The 16,683-nt window shown below is 31.0% G+C and overlaps 2 long non-coding RNA genes across 4 annotated transcripts; both read right to left on the minus strand.

The window, feature by feature from the left end:
* Positions 1 to 3,368: 3,368 nt before the first annotated feature.
* On the minus strand, positions 3,369 to 9,098 carry LOC117126439. The gene is made up of 2 exons (XR_004449001.1): positions 6,616 to 9,098; positions 3,369 to 6,454 (listed from the first exon to the last, which is right to left on the minus strand). It is a non-coding gene; the product is annotated as an uncharacterized LOC117126439 (long non-coding RNA).
* Positions 9,099 to 9,521: 423 nt separating this feature from the next.
* LOC103829735 lies at positions 9,522 to 16,415 on the minus strand. Of its 3 annotated transcripts, none has more exons than XR_001955439.2 (9): positions 16,062 to 16,415; positions 15,726 to 15,836; positions 15,557 to 15,648; positions 15,328 to 15,387; positions 15,220 to 15,251; positions 15,004 to 15,098; positions 14,131 to 14,909; positions 13,885 to 13,968; positions 9,522 to 13,804 (listed from the first exon to the last, which is right to left on the minus strand). It is a non-coding gene; the product is annotated as an uncharacterized LOC103829735 (long non-coding RNA). The 3 variants fall into 3 exon arrangements; XR_625600.3 differs by having other exon boundaries at positions 16,058 to 16,415; XR_004449340.1 differs by having other exon boundaries at positions 15,726 to 16,415.
* Positions 16,416 to 16,683: the final 268 nt, after the last annotated feature.

A 16,683-nucleotide genomic window follows, 5' to 3' on the forward strand; every position in this document is an offset into this window, starting at 1 on the left:
ATTAGATTATTAGATGAAGAATCTCTTATATATTACTTAAGACACATTATAACTTGTGTGTATGTTATGTGACATCAATAGAATGTTTTTAGAATCTTTAGAGAAATAACTAGTCAATCTAAATATATATTATACTTTTCATTAAATTAACCATAAACTAATTAGTAATCTACGAAAAATAATATCTACTTTTTCCTTAAATAAAAGTTACGAAATTACCAAATATAATTAAAATATATATTTGACAATTAATTATCTTGAATAATAAATGGTATTTGATAGCAATTTGTGTATCATCTATCATTTTCGTTTAAGTTAATATTATTGAAACAAATTAAACAATCACATTAACCATATAATAAAATTTTACTTTTCGTATATGTTATATTTTAAATTTTAAAAATAAATGTAAATTACTAACCCTGTTAAATTCTCACATTAAAAAAACTCTCACATTAATTTTTTTTGTGTTCAATAGTTTAAATTTATTGTTCTAACAAAACACAAATTATCAAAAAAAACATATGAGTAGAAAGTCTCGTTTAATAGATACTCAGATTAATATATATTATATTAATGTCAATTAAATTAAATTATATACAATATAAAATACATAAGTATTTTAATTTCAAAATTTTGTAAATATGTATCATACTTGAATTGATAAAATTTAATATTTTAAAATTGTAATTTAATCAAATCCTTAAAATATATTTTGTTATTATTATAAAAATTAAAAATATAATATCTCACTATGCGTGAGACAAATGTTATTATCCAGTATGTGTTAAGTGAATATAACTGTATAAGGGATATGTGTTCTGGAAATAATGTCACACTTTTGTAAAAATTGAGTCTAATGTCAATTAATGGTTATAATTGTTTTGCTGACAAAAATAAAAAATTTCCATTTTTGTTTGAAATCTAATTTTTTTCATTTGTTTTATCTTGACACTAATTATTTTATAACAACAAGACGTGTATAATGTTTTCTAAAACGCCGTGTATTTTATGCTATAAACAACAAATAATTACGACTAAAACAAAAATAAACGTATTTAATATTTAGATAAACCATAGAAAAATATTACAATATGCATAATAATCTTAGTAAATTGTAGAGGGAAAAATATACATTAATTCCTTGTAAAACCTATATCAGCAAAATATTGCGTTTAAAACTTGTATAGTTAAATATGTTAAAAATTCATTGAGTTTATAAATTCTTACATATTTTCTAAGTTGTATACAGTTTCGACATTTTTTCATTAAGTAGTTTTGTTCATCAATATTGGTATATTAATGCAAATATATGGATACATTTATTCTTAATATGGATTATTTACCAATATTTCTTTTAAAATTATACATCTTTCGTTAACTTAAACTAAAGGGAGTATAAGAAAATAATCTGTGTTTTTAAAAATGCGGATGAAAATTTTGTTTAAATTCTACCAAAACTTAGTAACAGCATTATTAATTTAATAATGATACATTTTCGTAATATAAAATATAACATCAGGTCAGTTGGCATGCTATCACGATCGATTAAAATTAAATTTCCTTACTTAAAGAAAAAACAAAATTTTGATGTTCACTTACTCATTTGATTTTGTAACTTATCTCTTATAAAATCATAATCTGACTTTCTCTAGTATCCAGATAAGACCTCAGCTTTGGTAGATTTATATTCATCTCATATAGGATACGTGCGCGTTAAATTTTCTAATTCCAGTACAATATATTTGCCACAGAATTAAAAAAAAAATCAAACAGCAATGATATTGAAGAAATCAAGTGGTCAAAACTTATCTAGAGAATAGAGATGAAAAATTAGCAGAAAAGACAACAAAGGGCGAAGCTTTTCGAAACAAACAAAACAAGTTCCCTTATTTTGCTCTCGTATTTTTCAGTTCCAATCCGATTGCCATGGGATCTGTTTTGTTTTTACTTGCAGTTCGTTGGGATAAACCAAAGCTCGATTTGACCAAAAAAAACAAAGGCCGATTTATTTATATATACAAATGCTTTTGAAAAGTAATTACGTATGGTTGTTAAAAAAAAGAAAAGTAATTACGTGTAAAAAAAAGACTTATTCTTAGCCTTATCCATTTATTTAAAAGAAAATGACAAAACTGATATGAAATTATATTAAAAAAAAATTAAAAGAAACTTACAAACCAGTAAATTACCGTTTTGTTGATGATTTGCTTCAGTACATACAAATAAAATTGTTCGAACGTTATAGCTTTTTTTATTCTGCTGTTTGTTTTCGAGTAGTATAAACTTTAGAGATTACTCTAGATTTCAGTTTAACATAACATAATTATATATTTTGAAAAATAAAAATATAAAGCAAACTCTAAAGTTTTTTTCTACCTGATAAATAAAATAAAATAGTTTTTTTATCTGAATTTTTTTCTGGTAAATGAATTTATCTGACAAAAAGGAACCTTTATCTATTAAGAAAATAGACGGGTTGACAAAAAAAAAAGAAAAAAAGAAAATAGACGGATGTTGAGCAATGAACATGTTTTGAAGGATGATAGTATCAGCTTCTTTCTTTTTAAGAAGAGATCAGCTTCAGATGTCTATTACTAAGGTCCAACTACCAATAGTAGGGAGAAGAGGACATTTAAAGATACACCATGCGAGTTTTTCTTTTCTTTCGAGTTTTAATAGTTTTTTTACCATCTATCTTAAGTTAACTCGTATTGGAAGAGTTTCACGGTAGATTAAGTTATAGTGTTAACGGTGTAGTTTGTATAAACATAACACATGTTTCATGATTTGGATATGAAGCCGTATCTTAATGTTTTACTATACTCACGAGATCATTTCATGATCAATGAGCTTGAAAATGTTGTAGAACAATAAAAAAGAAAAATAAATATGACAATTGTAAACGTTAAGATCAATACCGAACGTGCAAACTATCTCCTCTCATCTTTCCCAAAAATATTTTAATGTTTAGGTTAGAAATTTGTAGATTTTAGGTTAAAAAGTAGGAGACGGGGACATTTTCATCCACTTTAATAATCATACTATATTAATTACTAGCGGTATTCCGGCGCTACGCGCCGGGTTCGTATATTGTGTTTTTTAATGAGTTGATAATGTGTTTTTGGATCTATTTAATAGTGGTTACTGATAGTAGTGTATTATTTTATTTTGTATTTTGTAATTGTGTTGACATGGGTGCGCCAGCTAATATTGCTGGTTTAGATGTCATGTATACAATATTTAAAAAATAAATTAAAATAAATCTAAATAATTATTTAATAAAAAAATTAGATAATGTAAATGTTTATAAATTTTTATTATTTAGTAAAATTAATTGAATAATGAAATATTTGTGGTTGTTTGACATTTGTGCTAAATATTCATTTGTGGTTGTTTGACATTTGTGCTAAATATTTGTTATGTTTGGTTTTCTGATTTAATGTTTTATTTGAAATATATGTGAGGAATTTATTTTCTTAATTTGCGTTAGTAACTGTATTTTAAGAGTTTTGTGTGTTTTATGGACGTGTAAATATTTTTGTTGATGGAATATGCTTTGTTTTTTCTCTTGAGTTTATTACTATTTTGGTATGGACATTCACTTTACGTAATATAATATCGTTGAGAATAAGAAGGAATAGTCAATTATTGAACATAACAGAGTGAAATTAAATATTTGTGACCATCATAAATTCACAAATATTTGTTCTTGTTGAAATACAAAAATTGCGACGATCTGATGCTTAATGTTAAGTTAAAAAATGACCATGAATAAAATAAAGTATACAAATTTAGTCATTTGGTTGAAAAATAGCATTTCTCGTACCTCTTGTTGATGTTGTCCGGATGGCATAGTATTGTGGCTTTCGTTGCTTTTAAAGTGGTTGAGTAACACTTGAGTTTTTTTTTTGTCTAATAGACTTGAGTTTTTTAACACGAACTCCATGTACTAATTTCTTAATGTCATTGTAATAATTTCTTAAAGCGATTCGAACACTGATCGTCAAATTTATGGTCTTGCTTCCAACCAATTTTATTAATATAGGTTTCATCAACATTTTTCTCACCCGTGCAAAGCATTGTTAGACCGTATAGGTAAATTGCATATCTATGTACAAAACGTCTGCTGATGTTTGTAGATGATGGAGGCCGGCTTGGGATTGTTTTTAAAAAAATATTCTTCAATGCCTTTATCATAATGAACTTCTATGTTTTCAGCTGAAAAAAAAAATTTTGACATGAGATCGTTATACCTTGTCAAAGAAGCAACTGGATGGATGGATAATAGTTTGATGGTCATATATTCTTGTAAATACGGTTGTCTTTAGCTTCTTTGGCCAGTAGTGGGCATGATTGCATGACATGACGTGCGGTAGTTCTTAATGACTGTGCAACTCTTGAGATGATATCGCCTTGGATGTCTTGAGGGAGTTCTTCGAGTGTTGATAGTGGGTGAGCTCCGTTCATCTTGGAATTTTGTATTGATAATGAGTTTTTTTATTCTAGCAGGAGGGTCTAATTTATATTTTTGTGGAATTTGCAATTGTATTAAATGTTTCAACTTATGCATGGTAGTGTTCTTGTCAGTGATTATTGACTGAGTTAATTTTCCGTAATTACTTGTAACGTGTATGTGTTTTTAAGTGTTTTGGCTATTAACTTAAACCATTAGATAAGTGAAACGGGTCAGAACTTAATAGTGTTAGTGCATTTTATGTGTTGTTATCTTAGATCAAACGATTAAACCACTCTGTTTATTATTATTTTATTTAATCAAGTAGTAGTTTTTTTTTTAATTTTCCACAATTATATTCTCGTTTTTTTTGGAAATTATTTGGTATTTTTTGCTAAAAATTCTGTGCAAGTTACGTTTTAAATTTTGGGATAAAGACGCGTTAGATTTAAGTTGTTTTTTTTTATACGTAATTTTCATGTGGACGTTTGTAAATTATCACCCATTCACCCTACCTGGGTGGGTTAGACCATCTTGTGATGTTTTTAGGTTTAAGTTTTGTCAATGAAAAAAAAAAGGTTTAAGTTTTGTTATCCGTTTCACGCTTTGGCCGTTGTTTAATTTTTAGAGAATCATTGTTATTGTAGACCAAAATTGATTGAAACAGTATGAATGAGTTGAACTTCATAATTAGTTGCAACTTAAGATCTCTCCTGTCGTAGTTGGCTTTTAAATCGTCAAATGAGAAGGATCATAAACTTATTTCATAAGTGTTGTAGAAAACTAAAGAAAAACAATGCGTGTGTTAGACATTAGTACATGCGATGATTATAATTTTAATCATTATATTGATGCTCCACATATATATAACCTTTTCAAGTGATTGCCATATTCAAGTAGCAATATGAGAAAACATTCAAGAAGCTTCTCGAGATTCTGGCAAAATCATTGATCATCTCCAAATAGTATAAATCCACAAAAAATTGTGTATGGAAAATCAAAGAGTTGTTTTGCAATACGTAGATCTAATGAAATGTCTAAGGTCATAACTTTTCTACTCTGTTTTTTTTTTCAGTCCCTCCGCCTCTCTCTTATATTAAGAAAGCTTCATGGCAGCATATGTATGGAAAAAATCTCAAACATTGATTAACAACTATTTACAATTGGCATTATTTCAAAATGCTACATCATGATCTAGTCTTGAATTATACAAACAGTTGCAAAAATCATCAGTTACACATCCAACTATATAATTCAAGAAAAAAAAACTCAATGAAATTGCCTGATATAGCTTCTTATATCAAATATCTCCTGGTCACCGGGGGACAATCTGAAACCTAATAAACTGGAGGGTCACGAACCATTAACTCCAAAAAACTGCAGTTCAGGCCGTGCAGGTACCTATGGAACGATACACATCATGGCATCCTGATAAATCTGATTACACCTTTAACCGGGAATCTATTAGTCAGCACAAAATCAATAACCATATGATAACCATATGAGTGTACTTTTCTCTTCTCAATGATGGCATGAATTACAACCACAAAACATCCGAGATCCCCAAAATTATATAATATTTACAGAACACAAAACGTATAATAAGCTAAGCCCTAGAGCAGGCTTCACAAAATCAAGTTTTTGTTTTCTGATTTTAGCTTCCATCGATTTACATTCATTTACATCTCCAGAGTTGCAGATTTTCTTCTGCACAACAGAGAAAAAGGACACTCTTTACCATCTCTTACATCAATAAGATAAGAAAAGAAAAAAATATACTTTCACATACATTTGATTTAGAGTGGAGAGATATCTAACCAAGCATTGAAGTCATCCAATTCATCCTAAGTTTGTTCTGGAATATTTCCATTATATGAAATTGAATCACAGGTTTAGTCTCATAAATGAGTGAACTTTGAACTTATCAGTAAGCACAAGGAAGCTATAGTCGCTGGATCTAACCCAGTTTTGCTTTGCAGAGAGAAAGAGATGTCTTTCCTGCAATCCAATCAACTGACTGCGATCTGATTTCTTAATCAATTTTATTAAACACACACTATGAGCTTCGCATAGTTGTGTTTGGTTTATCAGTGGACTCACTTAATCAAACTAACAAAATACTAAACAACTTAAGATAGATCAGTTGATTGGTTTTGTACCTGTCTAATTAGATTGTTATCATCACATGATGAATGGAATGATTTTCATTATTGAAAACAGTGCTGATACTACTATACGGTTAAAGTATGAGTTCAAAATTGTTATACAAACCGGACAAATCTACGTTGGTGTTAGCCAAAGCCATGAGTTGATCATACTTTTGAAAACGAAACTTCTCTGCTGGGATGGTCACTTGTTCCGTGACCTCAACAAAGCTCGTGTGGTCAGTGAAACGTGCTTCCAGCGGCATCAACACCACGAAGCCCATACATCACTCCTTCCCTCAATAGATTTTTGAAAGTATTAAGCTATTGAACATGAATCAAAATCAACTGAAAAAAATATTCAAAAAAAACAAAATCAACTGAAAAAAAAAACAGAGTAAATAAATTATGGTTAGTGACGACTTAGTTTAACGTTAAATCCAAAAACAAAAAATTAGGAATAAGAATAGGTACCTTCTCGTTGACAGTTTGACTGTTTTAGAAACATATAATAAGAGCGGACTATCAAAAGGTTGAGTAGAAAGAGCTAACAAAACACGGTGGTGGCTAGCCGGAGTCACATTCTCTTTATGGAGACCACCTTTCTTAACATTTCTTGCCTCTTTTAATCTGAGGAGAGGGACCTCGGCGGTGTTTGAATAGCATCCAGCTTTTAAATCGGCAAGAAAAACAGATGAACTCGCCACTGTTTATCCCAAGCAACAAAGCCATTTATAGTTGAAGCTTCAGGGGATTACTTTAGAGAATGCTATGGCCAATTTAATTCAAGAGAGTGGGAGGAGTGGCGCAGAAAAGTTAATGCTTGGATTAATGTTTCCAAGTGCCGTTACAAAGACGATCGCCGTTCGTCGTCGGTGAGATGTGAAGAACCACGACGGCTGACTCTCCAACTCCGTCCGCTAAAATTGAACAACCCTAAATAATTTGGGCCGTTTTGGACAATAATCAAAAGTCCACTGATTTGATCATAAAAAACACGTAGCCCAAATTATTAAACAACGTGAAGCAGCTTTCGCAAGTTTATAAAGTACTGCCACGTGGCAGAAAAAGCCCCATGCTGAATAATGATGTGGAGGACTGAGGTGAGAGAAAACTCCCCTTTATATATATAGATATTATCAAAAGAGTACATACTGGAAAAGTTAGTTAGGCAGATCTGATTTTTGTTATTTCACAATAAACAAATGTGAGAAGTTTGTTCAAAACTAGTTACATGTTTCACACACATTAAAACCATGATTAATGATTCATTAATTGGTTAAGGTCCCAATATATTAATAGTTAACTTAGACATTGAAAATTTAAAGAATTGAATGAGTCAAAACTGTAGACATAGGGTGGTGAACCAAGCAAATGCTGTTAATGACAAATGTTTGATTATATATTCAATTACCCTAAGTGTAGACAGAAAGAAAGCACTCGCACAAGATCCAAGACCATTATCATATACGTAGGAGAAAATAAAAACATTAGAGTCTCTGTCAATAACATCAAATTCACCACCAACCATTTAAATTAATCAACATAGATGATTCGGTTGGTATCATCATATGATCTATCTTGTGACATCTTTTATTATTCTCACACGCTAATAAGTGTGTATATGCAATACTAATTGTTCTCTTTTTGACAACATGCAATAGTTATTAATTGATCGGTTGCTACAACAAAGTATATAAATTTCTATGATAAAATTAGGATAATGTAGGTTGGGTCCAAATGAATGTTACAACTGTGGTTGTAATATCTTATAACGAAACCACACACTCCATCAGTTTAATGATAAGTGTTATTTTGATGTTTTATAAATATTTTAAAAAATAATTGAAATATCTTTATGTTCAAAATAACTACAAATATTTAACCAATAATGTTTGAAACAAATTAAAATATTAATAAACTTAGTGCATTTTGTAATTAATACTCCATATGTTTCAGAAAGATATATTTTTTAGTATTTTCACACATATTTAGAAAACACATTAAACTACCATAATAAATGTATTATTTTCTGTAATTTTCAATTTTTAATAATTTTTAACCAATAATAATTCAATAAAGTCAATTAATTTTCTCGAAATTTATATTTTTTCATACTCTCTCTATTCCTAAATATAAGATTTTTTAGGTAAAACACAATTATTAAAAAAATTACTTTTTATCATTAAATCTTTAAATTAAAAACTATTCAACCAATTACAAAATATAACTATTAAATTTGATTAGTTACACAGTTTTTGATAAAGTTAAAGGTACCTAGAAATATGAAAACATCCTACATATTGGAACATAAAAACTAGGGCAATTGTCAATAATAGCACCTTTTGAAGTTTATGTCTCAAAAATAGCACTAGAAGGAGAAAGTCACAAAAATGACATTCATTAAAGGGTAAAATATCTATAATACCCTTGGTTTAAAATTAAATAAAAAAAATAAAAAATAAAAAATAAAAAATAAAAAAATAAAAAAATAAATTTTTTTTTATAGTTTCAGATTATATGTTTTCAGATTCGAAATTTTTATAATTTTTTTTTTATTTTTTTTTTCAGATTTTTTTTTATAATTTAAAAATACTTTTTGAAACTGTTTTTAAAATTTTTATTTTTTATTTTATTATTTATTATTTATAAAATTTTAAACCCTAATTCCAAAACCCACCCCTTAACTCTAAACCCTAAGGTTTGGATTAATTAACCCTAGGGGTATAAGTGTACATTACCTCTTTAATGAAACTTATTTTTGTGACTTTGAGCCTTGAGTGCTACTTTGGGAACAAAAACTTGATTTAGTGCTATTCTAGTCTTTTTCTCTAAAAATTATTCTAAACATCCTATATTTAGGAACAGAGGGAGTAGAAAACACAAAAATACATCATTGTGAAACAATTGTTTTTTCTAAAAAGTTTATCTTAATGGAACGAAAGGAGTATTAAACTTAAAATATGTATAGATTGCATTAAGATTTTAAAGTGACACTCTTTTTGAACGAAAAGAACATAATTTTTTTGTGAAACGTAAGAAATATCAAATTAGATTAATAAATATTTGACTTTAAACTGTTAAAATTAAATTTGTATTTTAAAACTAAAAACCAAAAGGCACATTCATGAACAAAGGCACATTTAAATTTTAGAGGTTACAAGTTAGACGAAAAAGACAATTTTACACATTTTCATTTATAAAATAGACAGGTTTATAAACAAAACCAGTGCTGATCAATTAACGGACTATAAACTCCATCTTTGGTCCCTTTGAATTTGTAGCTGGCCTTTTTCATAGATCGTCGTTTAATAAACTAATTTTAACTTTTAAATTTGGTTCTTTATATACAAGTAGTGTAAAAAAAAAAAAAGTAGTGTAATTATTGGTGTAAAAGAATTTCTTCTTTTTTAATTTCCATAAGTAATAGTAGTATGTTAGTTCACGGTAGAAAGATAACTTTAAGAAAATAATTTTAGGTTCTGTATGTTAGTTCACGGTTAAAGAATCATATTTTGAAAAGTTATTTTTTTTATCAAAAAAGATAAGATAAAAATATGGAAGACAGAAATATTTGATAACGTTGCACAGACGTCGCGTTCGTGCGGTAGGTCCCACATCATGTGCTTTGTTTGTTGTTTGTTCGGATCGTCGAAACCGGTCTTTGTTAGATTAACATGTCAGCTAACTGTAAGAGTCATGCCACAATGTACGGTAGATTCTACATCATTCTCATTCATCTCTTTGATCCGCTTTAACCGGTTTATCGACTTGGTTTGGTCAAACGGTATTTTCTAATTTTAAATCTTTGTTTTTAATATCCTGTTAAACCGGAGTATCGTATCATGGGTGTATTTTTTTTTTTAAATGTTGTAACAAATTATTTTGCTACGAATAAAGTTGCGATTTACAAAATGTTAATTTTTTTCTAAATTTGGTCCCACTACCAAAAAGATAAAAATAACAGGGAAGTAAAGACAATTTCAACCAAGTTGCTTTGGTCTAGTGGTATAGGAGCTCCAGCTGGAGTGCCCGCCTCTGGGTTCGAGCCTTGGCCACTGCGGAATTTACATATGGGCTGCAGCATCCGAGACCGAAGACCGTTACACGGTGAGCCACATGGTGACGCCCTGGCAGCGTCCATGCTCACTTCGGTCTCTAGTCTGGACCACCTCGGTGGGGTCAGGATACTCGGTTAGCAAAAAAAAAGACAATTTCAATTTGGGAGTGAACATGACTAGAAGTAGCAATACAAACTTGAAATCCCCGAATGAGAGATCGTCCCATGTCAGACAAACAAGAAGAGGTTTGAAATTGCGTGTACGAAAATCTGAGCAAGGTAGAGAGTAAAACTAGCACTAGCTTAATACACATTAGGCCTGTTCGTTTAATAAACGCCAACGACAGCAGTTTAAAATAACAGCTATGATCACGCCAAATACACCACAGTCGCGGCAAAATAGATTTTCTTTTTCAATCGGTACAACAAGTAATAATCGGCAGATGCGACGCTAGAAAGAACATCGGCAACTCCGGTTTCCTGTCTCTAATCGATCTTTGGCGATTGACGCGGCCGCTGATGTAATTTTACAGCAAGTAAAATTACTTCCGTCGCAATTTTATTTATTGCCACTAAAACCAGTTGCTGCGTTTTTAAAAAACATGGCTATTGTCTTTACTTCTCTGCTAGTTCTACTCAGTGGCATACTCATCCCAAAATTTAAGGAGTGTCAACAATTGGGCTTTGGTCCATAATGAAAATCATTTAAAAAAAAATCAGTAATAATGTAGCAGAATATGAAATTGAACCCTGGTTAGGTGGGTCAGAAGAGAAGAGTGTTAACCAAATGACCTACAGAATCTCTTGTTTTTTTATAGCAAAACAGCTGAAACTTAAATTTAACTTGTGACAGCTGACCCATTATTGCTCAACGTGGATTCGCCTCTAGTTCTATTCTCTACCTTTCTCATTCATCTCATTGATTTGCTTTAACCGGTTTATCGACTTAGTTTGGTCAAACCGAGCTAATGATAGAGACAAGAACAACTTTCCGGCAAATTCCGATACTTCAAGCTACTGCTAGCTCAATAGTAACATTTATTCAGTGACATGGTAAAAAAAAAACCATAGAGAAAATGACTGCTCTTTGCAGATAGAAATAATGTTTCATCTGATGACTGCTTTTAGCTAAGCTACACAATATTATATATCCAAAAGACTAGTATATACCTGAACTTTTGACTTCTTTTGGTAACTATATAAACTTATAAAGATCAAAAAGAATGATAAATTCATATAATCTCTCTCTAAGTTACACCTAGATTTAAAACTTGGAATCTAGATGGCCACCACTTGGAACGGTTTATTTCTTGAACGTTAAAATTTTGGACTGAACTTGAAAAAAAGTCTGAATTGAGCTTCAAATGATATGAATTTCTGGATTGTTCTATGTTTTGGAGTTTCTCTTTTCAGCTGGAATTTGTTTTAGGGTTGTATGGTGGAGATGTTAGCTAAGTTTATTTCACTATATGATGTTGTTAAAGAGAAATCTAACTAAAATGTTTCTTTTAATATTTCTACATTTTTCTTTTGTTTTCTGTAGAACATTGAATATAAAAATAATTATAAAATAACTATAAAACAAGATTTTAAGTGTTTTTTAGAGATGTTAAATAAATGTTTTAAATTTAGCTCAACTCTATATTATATAATATTGGTCATGTGGGTAACTTACCCTGTTATAACTAATAAGTATGTTTTAGTTTTGGTATCAAACATCTGCGGATCCAGCTTCAATTTTTTTTTTGGAGGGGGGGAAAGGGTCAGAAATAGTGTCAAATATATTCGAACCAGAAAAAAAATGGGTCACTAGAGGAGGAAACTAACCTACCGAGCTGTCGAATCCATGTTGCACATAGCCAAAATGTCAAAACTATATATTTTAACCTGGGTTATCTGACACACTATTCGTAACGTAGGTCCGCCGCTGGTATCAAAATATACGGTTTAATTTTTTTTATAGGATTGCGCTAATCCATTCCCATAATAGAAAAAACCTTTTTATACATAGCTAAACCGTTATTATTACCACGACTTAAATGTAAATCGACAAAATTAAGAGGTTGAACCTATAACACAACATAACTAGTTCTTTGCATTAACCAGCTACCATACCTTCGTCGAGGAATTGATGTTCTGACTTCTGAGTGGGAAGTAAAGGATAGATGGCATGCATAATGATGTGAAACTACAACTACAAAGTCACTAGACGAGTGCATCAACTGTCGATGACTAATTCTATGAATCATTATTATCTTTTATAGATAACTGGACCATAGTGTGATGTTTTCTAATGAGCAAATCACGAATCGTGACGAATGTTTTTTAAGCCTGCACTATATGGTATTAGTGAACAAAAACTGCAAAAAAAGTTTTGTCGGAAACAAAAAGATGTCAACGGACAGTATTTTATGACGACAAATTCCAATCAAAATTGAGAAAATTGCTGAGTTAAGTGGACTTAGTCTGAGTGGGTATAAAAGGAATGTAAATTGATGATGTGAAACAACACCTATAATGTCATTAAACAAGTGTATAAGTTTAATAATATTTCAAATTAATAGGAAAAAAAAAACAAAAAGGACCAAAGTGGGATGTCTTCTTTTCTACCGATCAAATGACGATTCGGCTAGAATTTGTTAGCGTGTCGCTTTTAGTGGAATCTTCATATTATAAAGTTGAATAAGAACCTTGTTAATATATATATATATATATATATATCACTCCAATTTCTCCAACATATTTAAAAACGAGTTTGATTGAAAATATATATTAAAAACTGTAATCCGTCGAATAATATATTATAATGATAACAATTATATAAACAAAAAAAGACAGCATGATAAATTACGAAACAAACAAAAAACTATTAGAAAAAATGCAGACTTTATTCAGGCTTCTGTTTTTCTTTATTACCATTTTGTATATTTTACTCCAAAACTGTAACTTGTTGATCAACCCTCCAAAAATTTGTATTACTGAACTCTGTTACTCCCGAAGTCTCCTCCTGGTTTAAGTTTTCCTGAACTCTTCATTTATCGTTGTTGTTTCCATAGCTTCTGTAGTTAAATGCGTGGCTCAATTTATTGGCCAGAGCGGCAACATCGTAATACCCTTGTTCTATCTTGTAGTGTAGTTGGGCGCCTGAATGTGACATTCGTTTAAAAATCATTTATAAGCAGCAAATGAAATATAATGTTAAAATGGTTTACTAATGAAGTTACCCGCAACCCCATCTGTACACAATTCTCAACAGTGTTGCGGTCCTGCAGAACACTACTTTGCCACTCTTTCCGTTCACTGTTTTCCTAATGATTTTAAGAGAGGGTAGAGTCTCGTCAGCAACAATCCAAAGGTAGATATATAGGAGAGCATTATTGTTTGGTGCTAAAAGCCTCTATGCGTGCAGTTGATGGATCTAATTTGTGAACGAAGTACTCTACAGAAAATCGTTTGGTTGTAATACTAACCTGAAGAGACGACTTTGTCAAGGCATTGCTATCACTCAGCTGGACAATTTATGATAAGAGATTGAATGTAATTTGTTTATAATCCGCCCAACCTCCCACTCTTGTATTCTACACTTTAGAAATACAAGCCAAGTACCAAGAACTTCTCAAGACGTCTCACACGTCGAGAGCCTGAGATCAAGACCTTTAGTCTATAGATCCTGTACACAATACTCAAAAGCTAACTCTCTTTACAAACGAACTCTTATTTATACTCCTCTCTAACGTAACTGACTCCAACGTCTTGTAACTAACTCGTAACAACTTCAGTCCACGTCAGCACTAGCTCCCTCCTGCTCCTCTTCTCTCTCATTCAATCCATTCCTCTTCTTACCATAGTATACCCTCCAAGGCTTATCAGTTTATTCCATAGTCTTGTTATATGTCCAACATATCCAACTCTTGGTGGGTTTTTCCCAGTAGCATCCACGGTAGGCTGCATCACTGATTAAATAAGTGGCAGAAAAATTTGTTTAACTAATGAAGTAATGATCATCCGAACATATTGATAATCATCAGTTAAATCCAAAGCGCAGATGGTGGGAGTCTTTGTCTGATGAAAGAATTTTGGTTTTAGATTGCATTCTTGAAGGATATGGTTGACCAATACTTCGCTCTTATTTGCCAAACAAGAAAGTATAATGCTCCCCTCGAATCTAACAGAGACGGTAAGTGAATGAACTAGGCCAGATTTTGAGTGTAAATCTTCTATAGCATGACCAAATATCCTAGAAACGAAGCTGTAGAAAGAAAATAGAAATTTTACCATGCCAGAGTATTGCATATATCAGCAGAAACAAGTGAAACTCAAATATGAAAGCAAAGATGACAAACCCAGAGCTGGAGAGTTTTGTAGCTAAAGCTGAAGATGCATTTCGAGTAGTTGCACATAATCTTTCTGCTGCCTTTGCCTAAACCTCAGGAGGACTCTGATTCAAGTTGCAGAAGGTTGTAAGAAAACGGGAGCATAAAAAAGACTGTAACGGATGACAACCTGCTTTTTCAATTTAGTAGCGCTCACTATACTAAATTTTAGACTTTATTACTCACAATTTAGTAGCTCTCACCAAGCGAACCAAAACCTACACAACCGTCACAAGATGTGATGAAACGATGAAGTCACACCAAGTTGCACAGGGTCACAGATAATCATATTACCTCCATAATGGATGCTATTCCAATCAAATCAACCAGCTGGCTAAAAACATTTTGATGACCCTGAAACCATCAAAAACTATCTTTAGAAACATAGCCGGTGCAAATATCTCAAACGCAATCAAGAATTTGACAATGTAACCAGAATTGGTAGGTGCATCAAATGAAATATTGTCATAAGTTATCTGAATCTTTTGGTCACACCAATCTGATCTCATCACTATGTACTTACAACAGAAACAGCCATCATTTCACGATTCGTCATCCCGAGGTTCTTCAGCAATATACAGCAAGAGTTGCTCCACTCTAGCTTTATCCCTTAGACTGCCAAAAAACACACCAATACTCAAGAAAGCGTTGCAAGAAATGTGAATGGCTTAAAAAAAAGAGAAGAATAATACAAATATGAATGAGTCGGGTTATTCAAAGCTTTGCATTCTTGAGTAATTTCTTCTTCGTGAAGAAGCTCTTCCAGTGCGATGCTCTCCTTTTCTAGTATCGACTGACTCCACCTACCATTATTATTAACAATACACATGAAAATATTAACGAATAATTCCAAACTGAAAGTGTGCAGCAAGCTCCAACAAATCAGACATTTGTGTTAACAACACACTATCGATAGATAGGCAGAAGCAAGAGAGTCAAACGTAATCACAAGTTTAAACTATTTGTACTCGAAAACAGGGCGAGCAAGACGCTGCACTGAGAATGATCTCTTGAAGAAACTTACATACCGGAGACGCTAGCTTCCAGAACATTGGAGGAATGCACTGTGGTCTTCGAACCCTGGATTGGCCATTTTTTTGGGTGAAATCATTCGATCAGTCAATTGGTGGGATTTGGAGATCCAGGGACAAATGTTTTAAAATAATATACGAATTTTTTGGAATCCTAAGCAAAATGCACCAAAGATGGTAAATTGTTAAACCAAAACATATCAAGTCAACCTTTACTTTGTTTGGTGCACAAAAAACAAAAAAAAACATATCAATTGTAAAATAGCAGTAATAATAATTTTGAACTAATTAAGTTCACCAATTTTCCACGTTTATATTTTCCAATTTTTTAAACTTCCAAAAACATATTTTAAATAATTTTATCATTCAATTAAGGTATTTTAGAGAGAGAAAATAGCAAAATTTGATAAAAGATATTTTAGGACAAAATCTTAGATTTTTTTTGGCCGATTTTTACAAATCCACCCTTGTTTTTGGACTAATTTAGAAAAAAAAAATCAAATTACGGTTAATTGGGTTTGAAGTATTGGTAGAAATTGATATAATTTAAAATTAAAGTACAAAAATTTGAATAAAGCAATTGCCAAACCGGACTAATAACTGAATCAAGTCTGAAAAT

The sequence above is a fragment of the Brassica rapa genome, chromosome A07 (assembly GCF_000309985.2).
Source record: "Brassica rapa cultivar Chiifu-401-42 chromosome A07, CAAS_Brap_v3.01, whole genome shotgun sequence".
In the NCBI taxonomy this organism is placed as follows: Eukaryota; Viridiplantae; Streptophyta; class Magnoliopsida; order Brassicales; family Brassicaceae; genus Brassica; species Brassica rapa.